This window comes from Schistocerca americana, unplaced genomic scaffold (assembly GCF_021461395.2).
Source record: "Schistocerca americana isolate TAMUIC-IGC-003095 unplaced genomic scaffold, iqSchAmer2.1 HiC_scaffold_811, whole genome shotgun sequence".
NCBI lineage: Eukaryota > Metazoa > Arthropoda > Insecta > Orthoptera > Acrididae > Schistocerca > Schistocerca americana.
Window position 1 is genome coordinate 50,001 of NW_025726579.1, and position 9,121 is coordinate 59,121.

At 55.2% G+C, this 9,121-nt stretch overlaps 3 non-coding genes across 3 annotated transcripts in view; all 3 read right to left on the reverse strand.

Moving 5' to 3' along the window:
• The window catches only part of LOC124591166, a 4,220-nt gene extending 2,763 nt beyond the window's left edge, over nucleotides 1–1,457 (reverse strand). Inside the window, exon 1 of the ribosomal RNA XR_006977000.1 lies at nucleotides 1–1,457. This exon is cut by the window's left edge and continues 2,763 nt beyond it. This is a non-coding gene — a ribosomal RNA (large subunit ribosomal RNA).
• Nucleotides 1,458–1,648: 191 nt separating this feature from the next.
• On the reverse strand, nucleotides 1,649–1,803 carry LOC124591169. The gene has a single exon (XR_006977003.1). It is a non-coding gene; the product is annotated as a 5.8S ribosomal RNA (ribosomal RNA).
• A 350-nt stretch (nucleotides 1,804–2,153) lies between these two features.
• On the reverse strand, nucleotides 2,154–4,063 carry LOC124591163. Its single transcript, XR_006976997.1, has one exon. It is a non-coding gene; the product is annotated as a small subunit ribosomal RNA (ribosomal RNA).
• Nucleotides 4,064–9,121: the final 5,058 nt, after the last annotated feature.

Here is a 9,121-nt window from a genome sequence, read left to right on the forward strand (position 1 = left end):
GCCCACTTGGCACTCCGATCCGAGTCGTTTGCTCGCGGCTTCAGCATATCAAGCAAGCCGGAGATCTCACCCATTTAAAGTTGAGAATAGGTTGAGGTCGTTTCGGCCCCAAGGCCTCTAATCATTCGCTTTACCGGATGAGACTCGTACGAGCACCAGCTATCCTGAGGGAAACTTCGGAGGGAACCAGCTACTAGATGGTTCGATTAGTCTTTCGCCCCTATACCCAGCTCCGACGATCGATTTGCACGTCAGAATCGCTACGGACCTCCATCAGGGTTTCCCCTGACTTCGTCCTGGCCAGGCATAGTTCACCATCTTTCGGGTCCCAACGTGTACGCTCTAGGTGCGCCTCACCTCGCAATGAGGACGAGACGCCCCGGGAGTGCGGAGGCCGCCGCCCCGTGAAGGGCGGGGAAGCCCCATCCTCCCTCGGCCCGCGCAAGGCGAGACCTTCACTTTCATTACGCCTTTAGGTTTCGTACAGCCCAATGACTCGCGCACATGTTAGACTCCTTGGTCCGTGTTTCAAGACGGGTCGTGAAATTGTCCAAAGCTGAAGCGGCCGCTGACGGGAGCGATTATTCCGCCGAGAGCATCCCGAGCCAACAGCGGCGCGGGTCCGGGGCCGGGCCAGGTAGGTCCGTCATCCGGGAAGAACCGCGCGCGCTTGCCGGGAGCCCGAGCGCCCAAAGGGGCGAATCGACTCCTCCAGATATACCGCCGGGCAGCCAGCCAGGACACCGGGGCTCTGCCCAACAGACGCGAACCGAGGCCCGCGGAAGGACAGGCTGCGCACCCGGGCCGTAGGCCGGCACCCAGCGGGTCGCGACGTCCTACTAGGGGCAGAAGTGCGGCCCACCGCACACCGGAACGGCCCCACCCCGCGGCGAGTGGAAAGGCAACCGGACACGACCCCGCCGCGGATTGCTCCGCGCGGGCGGCCGGCCCCATCTGCCGAGGGCGGAGGCCAGTGGCCGGATGGGCGTGATCTCACCCGTTCGACCTTTCGGACTTCACACGTTTACCCCAGAACGGTTTCACGTACTTTTGAACTCTCTCTTCAAAGTTCTTTCAACTTTCCCTCACGGTACTTGTTCGCTATCGGTCTCGTGGTCATATTTAGTCTCAGATGGAGTTTACCACCCACTTGGAGCTGCACTCTCAAGCAACCCGACTCGAAGGAGAGGTCCCGCCGACGCTCGCACCGGCCGCTACGGGCCTGGCACCCTCTACGGGCCGTGGCCTCATTCAAGTTGGACTTGGGCTCGGCGCGAGGCGTCGGGGTAGTGGACCCTCCCAAACACCACATGCCACGACAGGCGGCAGCCTGCGGGGTTCGGTGCTGGACTCTTCCCTGTTCGCTCGCCGCTACTGGGGGAATCCTTGTTAGTTTCTTTTCCTCCGCTTAGTAATATGCTTAAATTCAGCGGGTAGTCTCGCCTGCTCTGAGGTCGTTGTACGAGGTGTCGCACGCCACACCGCCAGCCGGCTGTGCACGCTACCGAGTAAGTACCGGTATGCGAACCGCCAGGCGACGGGCGCGCATCGCACGTTTAAGGAGGCGCGGCCGGCCCCAACAGGCGGCCGCGACGCTCCCAGGTCTGCGAAGCGGGGCAAACGCCGCGCGCTTCAGGTATACCGTAGCCGACCCTCAGCCAGACGTGGCCCGGGAACGGAATCCCATGGACCGCAATGTGCGTTCGAAACGTCGATGTTCATGTGTCCTGCAGTCACATGTCGACGCGCAATTTGCTGCGTTCTTCATCGACCCACGAGCCGAGTGATCCACCGTCCTGGGTGATCTTTTCTTAGTTTACACTGTCTCTTTCAAGACAGTTGCATAGGCGGGACGTAGGCGTGTGGCGGCCCCTGTTCAAGCGTTCTGTGTCCAACGGCCTCACGGCCGATGGGCGTCGTACGGCTCCACACCGGAGCGGACAGGCAGTCGGGCGAAAGTCATTCAAAACCGCGCCAGGCGCCAGGTGCCGCAGGCCAGCCGCTCCAGCGCTTCAGCGCTCGTACCACACAACATTGGCGTTAGTTTTGAGAAGCACGCGTGGTTCCGCACGCGGCGCACGGCTACTGCGAGCCGTACAGGTAGCGTGTTGCGCGACACGACACGCACATCGAAAGACATGCAGTCTAGTCGGTAATGATCCTTCCGCAGGTTCACCTACGGAAACCTTGTTACGACTTTTACTTCCTCTAAATGATCAAGTTTGGTCATCTTTCCGGTAGCATCGGCAACGACAGAGTCAATGCCGCGTACCAGTCCGAAGACCTCACTAAATCATTCAATCGGTAGTAGCGACGGGCGGTGTGTACAAAGGGCAGGGACGTAATCAACGCGAGCTTATGACTCGCGCTTACTGGGAATTCCTCGTTCATGGGGAACAAATGGCAAGCCCCAATCCCTAGCACGAAGGAGGTTCAGCGGGTTACCCCGACCTTTCGGCCTAGGAAGACACGCTGATTCCTTCAGTGTAGCGCGCGTGCGGCCCAGAACATCTAAGGGCATCACAGACCTGTTATTGCTCAATCTCGTGCGGCTAGAAGCCGCCTGTCCCTCTAAGAAGAAAAGTAATCGCTGACAGCACGAAGGATGTCACGCGACTAGTTAGCAGGCTAGAGTCTCGTTCGTTATCGGAATTAACCAGACAAATCGCTCCACCAACTAAGAACGGCCATGCACCACCACCCACCGAATCAAGAAAGAGCTATCAATCTGTCAATCCTTCCGGTGTCCGGGCCTGGTGAGGTTTCCGTGTTGAGTCAAATTAAGCCGCAGGCTCCACTCCTGGTGGTGCCCTTCCGTCAATTCCTTTAAGTTTCAGCTTTGCAACCATACTTCCCCCGGAACCCAAAAGCTTTGGTTTCCCGGAGGCTGCCCGCCGAGTCATCGGAGGAACTGCGGCGGATCGCTGGCTGGCATCGGTTTATGGTTAGAACTAGGGCGGTATCTGATCGCCTTCGAACCTCTAACTTTCGTTCTTGATTAATGAAAACATACTTGGCAAATGCTTTCGCTTCTGTTCGTCTTGCGACGATCCAAGAATTTCACCTCTAACGTCGCAATACGAATGCCCCCCGCCTGTCCCTATTAATCATTACCTCGGGTTCCGAAAACCAACAAAATAGAACCGAGGTCCTATTCCATTATTCCATGCACACAGTATTCAGGCGGCTTGCCTGCTTTAAGCACTCTAATTTGTTCAAAGTAAACGTGCCGGCCCACCGAGACACTCACTCAAGAGCACCCTGGTAGGATTGCAACGGGGTCGCCTCGGGACGCACGAGCACGCACGAGGCGCGTCGCACGCCTTCAGCTCGCCCCACCGGCAAGGACGTCCCACGATACATGCCAGTTAAACACCGACGGGCGGTGAACCAACAGCGTGGGACACAAATCCAACTACGAGCTTTTTAACCGCAACAACTTTAATATACGCTATTGGAGCTGGAATTACCGCGGCTGCTGGCACCAGACTTGCCCTCCAATAGATACTCGTTAAAGGATTTAAAGTGTACTCATTCCGATTACGGGGCCTCGGATGAGTCCCGTATCGTTATTTTTCGTCACTACCTCCCCGTGCCGGGAGTGGGTAATTTGCGCGCCTGCTGCCTTCCTTGGATGTGGTAGCCGTTTCTCAGGCTCCCTCTCCGGAATCGAACCCTGATTCCCCGTTACCCGTTACAACCATGGTAGGCGCAGAACCTACCATCGACAGTTGATAAGGCAGACATTTGAAAGATGCGTCGCCGGTACGAGGACCGTGCGATCAGCCCAAAGTTATTCAGAGTCACCAAGGCAAACGGACCGGACGAGCCGACCGATGGTTTTGATCTAATAAAAGCGTCCCTTCCATCTCTGGTCGGGACTCTGTTTGCATGTATTAGCTCTAGAATTACCACAGTTATCCAAGTAACGTGGGTACGATCTAAGGAACCATAACTGATTTAATGAGCCATTCGCGGTTTCACCTTAATGCGGCTTGTACTGAGACATGCATGGCTTAATCTTTGAGACAAGCATATGACTACTGGCAGGATCAACCAGGGAGCTGCGTCAACTAGAGCTGAGCAGCCGGCCGCCCGGGAGTGTGTCCCGGGGGCCCGCGCGAACACGCAAGCGTCCGCTCAATTATTCTGCAAACAGGAGGAGGCTGAGCTCCCCTGCACAATACACCTCGAAACCCTCTCAGGTCCCGGCGGCGCGCAGCGCCGTCCTAAGTACTTGGTCGGGTTCGAGAGAGGCGCAATCGCCCGGAGTTTGGCGAGTAGACGCTTTAGGTGCGACCACCCGTGCTCCCAACTGAGCTTGCCGCTGCCGACAGAGGCCCGGGAGCGTGCTGTCGTGGCATTGCCGGCGGGAGACAACACGCGCCACCTACGGTGGCCGGCAGCTCCAACGCCAGCGCCACAGAAGGACAAAAGCCCCACTTGGGTGCCGAAGCGAACTCTCCCAGCACAGCGCACGCGCCAACACGTCCGCACAGCTGCGATACAATCCACCTGCGAGAACCGCAGAGGCGACCGAGCAGCAGACGGCGTCGCGGCGCCGAGCGCCGGGCGGCGGCGCATCCTCAGCGCACACAGTCCTCAATCGGACCAGCACACTGCAGATGTCCACCGCGCTTCGCACCGGGCCCCGCGAGGACCTACTTTGGCCGCACGGCGCCGCGTGCAGGGTGCGCCGGCGCGCAGCTGCGCCGCCTGCCGCCTCCGTCGGCCGGCGCGCCTGCCACTGGCCGCCCCCACCAGCCGGCTGTAGCGCGTGCGCCCACGCACCGCGCGGCCAGCACGCCGGAAGGCCCCCCCCTCACCCGGCCGGGGGACGGTCCCACCCAGCCACCGCCGCGTATCGCTTCACACCCACATGCCATTCACGTTCGTGGGCATGGTGGGTATCGCTGAAACAACCGGTTGGTAGCTCAACCGATCGTCGCCATCACTGATTCACCTCTAGCGAGAACAACCGCACCACAACGGTTTACCAGTTCTTCATTTGCGTAACGTCACCAGCAAACGTAGACGTCCATCGCCATTTGCAAATTCAACGATTGTTGCATGCCTGTGTCAGGTGTCACGACACACTATGTCCTGCCCACATACACGCAACAACATGTGCACGCTTCGCGAACACGTGGAAGGTGCCCCCGTACGTATGCGATGTCCATTGCGCGAACGACTGTCAACCGGCCTCTGTCGCATGTCGCAGATGTGGAACGCAGTGCACCATGCTATCACGGTGTGTGAGAAGAGACGACTACGTCTGACAACACGCGCCACTACATCAACAGACGGCTCATGCTGATCGCCATCCACGGCATACCATACTGCAATCCAGCTCTTATAGGGAGACGACACGTAGCTGAGTGCACAATATTTGGACCGTATGGTTCGCCGTTGTTGCGCAGTCGTGGTACGGTCACACATGTACCACGATGTATCATTCAGTACATGAGGACCAATGTGCGGTACAGTGTGTGATTTGGACGTACAACATCAGCGGACAGTTGCCACAAGCCGTACCACAACGTAGGCTGTGCTTCGCCATGCGAATGCCAATGAACAACTGCGATGGGCATTGAGCATGTACGTCCTGCCGCCATCCGCATTACAGTGTATAGCTGCAAGGTGTTTAACATGAAGCGATACTCTGGGGACCGGGCAGTGCGAGTAGCAAACTATATTGCGGGGGTTGCAGTTAGGCAACACTACACTAATTTAACGCGTCGTATGACAATTACAGAGCAGGGTTAAGGCCCAACGTGTGTTGGGTTAAGGCCCAACGGTGTGTGTTGGTTAAGGCCCAAACGTGTGTTGGGTTAAGGCCCAACGTGTGTTGGGTTTAAGGCCCAACGTGTGTTTGGGTTAAGGCCCAACGTGTGTTGGGTTAAGGCCCAACGTGTGTTGGGTTAAGGCCCAACGTGTGTTGGGTTAAGGCCCCAACGTGTGTTGGGTTAAGGCCCAACGTGTGTTGGGTTAAGGCCCAACGTGTGTTGGGTTAAGGCCCAACGTGTGTTGGGTTAAGGCCAACGTGTGTTGGGTTAAGGCCCAACGTGTGTTGGGTTAAGGCCCAACGTGTGTTGGGTTAAGGCCCAACGTGTGTTGGGTTAAGGCCCAACGTGTGTTGGGTTAAGGCCCAACGTGTGTTGGTTAAGGCCCCAACGTGTGTTGGGTTAAGGCCCAACGAGTGTTGGGTTAAGGCCCAACGTGTGTTGGGTTAAGGCCCAACGTGTGTTGGGTTAAGGCCCAACGTGTGTTTGGTTAAGGCCCAACGTGTGTTGGGTTAAGGCCCCAACGTGTGTTGGGTTAAGGCGCAACATAGGTTAGGTTAAGGCGCAACATAGGTTAGGTTAAGGCGCAACATAGGTTAGGTTAAGGCGCAACATAGGTTAGGTTAAGGCGCAACATAGGTTAGGTTAAGGCGCAACATAGGTTAGGTTAAGGCGCAACATAGGTTAGGTTACGGCGCAACATAGGTTAGGTTAAGGCGCAACATAGGTTAGGTTAAGGCGCAACATAGGTTAGGTTACGGCGCAACATAGGTTAGGTTAAGGCGCAACATAGGTTAGGTTAAGGCGCAACATAGTTAGGTTAAGCGCAACATTAGGTTAGGTTAAGGCGCAACATAGGTTAGGTTAAGGCGCAACATAGGTTAGGTTAAGGCGCAACATAGGTTAGGTTAAGGCGCAACATAGGTTAGGTTAAGGCGCAACATAGGTTAGGTTACGGCGCAACATAGGTTAGGTTAAGGCGCAACATAGGTTAGGTTAAGGCGCAACATAGGTTAGGTTAAGGCGCAACATAGGTTAGGTTATGGCGCAACATAGGTTAGGTTACGGCGCAACATAGGTTAGGTTACGGCGCAACATAGGTTAGGTTAAGGCGCAACATAGGTTAGGTTAAGGCGCAACATAGGTTAGGTTAAGGCGCAACATAGGTTAGGTTAAGGCGCAACATAGGTTAGGTAAGGCGCAACATAGGTTAGGTTAAGGCGCCAACATAGGTTAGGTTAAGGCGCAACATAGGTTAGGTTAAGGCGCAACATGGGTTAGGTAAGGCGCAACATGGGTTAGGTTAAGGCGCAACATGGGTTAGGTTAAAGGCGCAACATGGGTTAGGTTAAGGCGCAACATGGGTTAGGTTAAGGCGCAACATGGGTTAGGTTAAGGCGCAACATGGGTTAGGTTAAGCGCAACATGGGTTAGGTTAAGGCGCAACATGGGTTAGGTAAGGCGCAACATGGGTTAGGTTAAGGCGCAACATGGGTTAGAGTTAAGGCGCAACATGGGTTAGGTTAAGGCGCAACATGGGTTAGGTTAAGGTACAATATGGGTTAGGTTAAGGTACATTATGGGTTAGGTTAAGGTACAATATGGGTTAGGTTAAGGTACAATATGGGTTAGGTTAAGGTACAATATGGGTTAGGTTAAGGTACAATATGGGTTAGGTTAAGGTACAATTTGGGTTAGGTTAAGGTACAATATGGGTTAGGTTAAGGTACAATATGGGTTAGGTTAAGGTACAATACGGGTTAGGTTAAGGTACAATACGGGTTAGGTTAAGGTACAATACGGGTTAGGTTAAGGTACAATACGGGTTAGGTTAAGGTACAATACGGGTTAGGTTAAGGTACAATACGGGTTAGGTTAACGGTACAATACGGGTTAGGTTAAGGCACTTGGGGGGGGGGGGGGGCCCGGTTTGTTGATTGTGATTATCGTAAGTAAATGACTGCGGCATCATCTGATTTGCCACGTCAGGGTGCACCTTTGGCTCATAACAGGCGGCGCTCTGATTCCATGCTTGTGGCAGACCTGTGTCTTTCATTCCTGCCATTGTTTGTGTGGTGTGACAGGAGGCAGTATTGTGATGTTGGGTGCACCCCTGTCTGGGACATGTGTGGTGTTGGTGGCTTAGCTGAGCAATGGTGGTTGTCGGAAGGGTGGGATATTCCTGTTTTCCGAGTGGACCTCCCGGTCTGGTTATGATAGTGTGGATTGTCTAATGTGGCAGAGAGGATGCACTGGGTGTTGTTCCATGCTGGTGCTTACATATTGTCTGTGTGCCTGTTACAGGCAGAGAGTAGTGCGTGATAAGAGTGTCTGGCTGACGTGTGATTGTGAGCAGAGTCTTTCAGCATTATACGGACAGGTCTATACATTATCTGTATTCTGATGGCTCTATCTATTACTAATCAGCGCCGTGTATACGTTTAATCCGGTTCCAGTCGAAACTATTGTATCTCTGTACATTAGTGACACGGCGAGCCCGCTATGTAGTTACTCGTCTCGCAGCTTCCACCGGTGTATGGCAAATGATTATAAGGAATCAGTCTAGTCGTCAATACCGATAGTCTGACGTCACATGTCTGGGGTGGGGGACGCTGCGCCCTTCCGGTGGGTCATGGCCTAGGAAGACTCTTCCCACGCAGGGGGGCTTGGACTGTCATTGACCTCTTCCGAGTAATATACTTGCCGTACGTTTTTGCGACTGCGAGTGCAACGCTCACCGGTACCGACATGGATGGAGCGCCTCCTAGCTGCCGCTGAGCATCTGCATTCGTACAGCGAGCAACGCGATCGCGTCTGTAGCTCGTACGTGGTACGGCTCGCAGCTCATGTATATGGACAGCGGGAATGTCGCCATATTGGACATAACTCTTCATGAAACGCACGTTATAGGGGTGGATTGCACATTGCGGAGTGCGAGCAAAGTCCGCCGTTCATCCGCTGGAGTTGCGAGTTGGGCGGTTGGGGTGGGCACGAACGGGTGCAGGTGGAGTGATTGCCGGTCCACGACTTCGTGCGGCAGAGGCGCTGGCGTTGGGGTGGGGTCGAAAGAAGGGCACTGTGGGCCCATCGCTGTCTTAGTCGGCTTGGCGTCTCATAGATGACGGTATCGTCGTTGCAGGAGGTCATGTTGCGGGAGACCTACAGATGGCGGTATGTTTTGCGGTGCGCTCGACATGGCGGACGTAGTGTTGTCAGATTCGCATAGATGGAGGTATTGCATGTGGTTTCGCCGTATTTTCATAGATGGCGATACTGTTTTGCCGGCATGGTTGGCGTAGTTCCGTCGGATCCCTGTAGATGGAGGTGCCGTTCTGGCT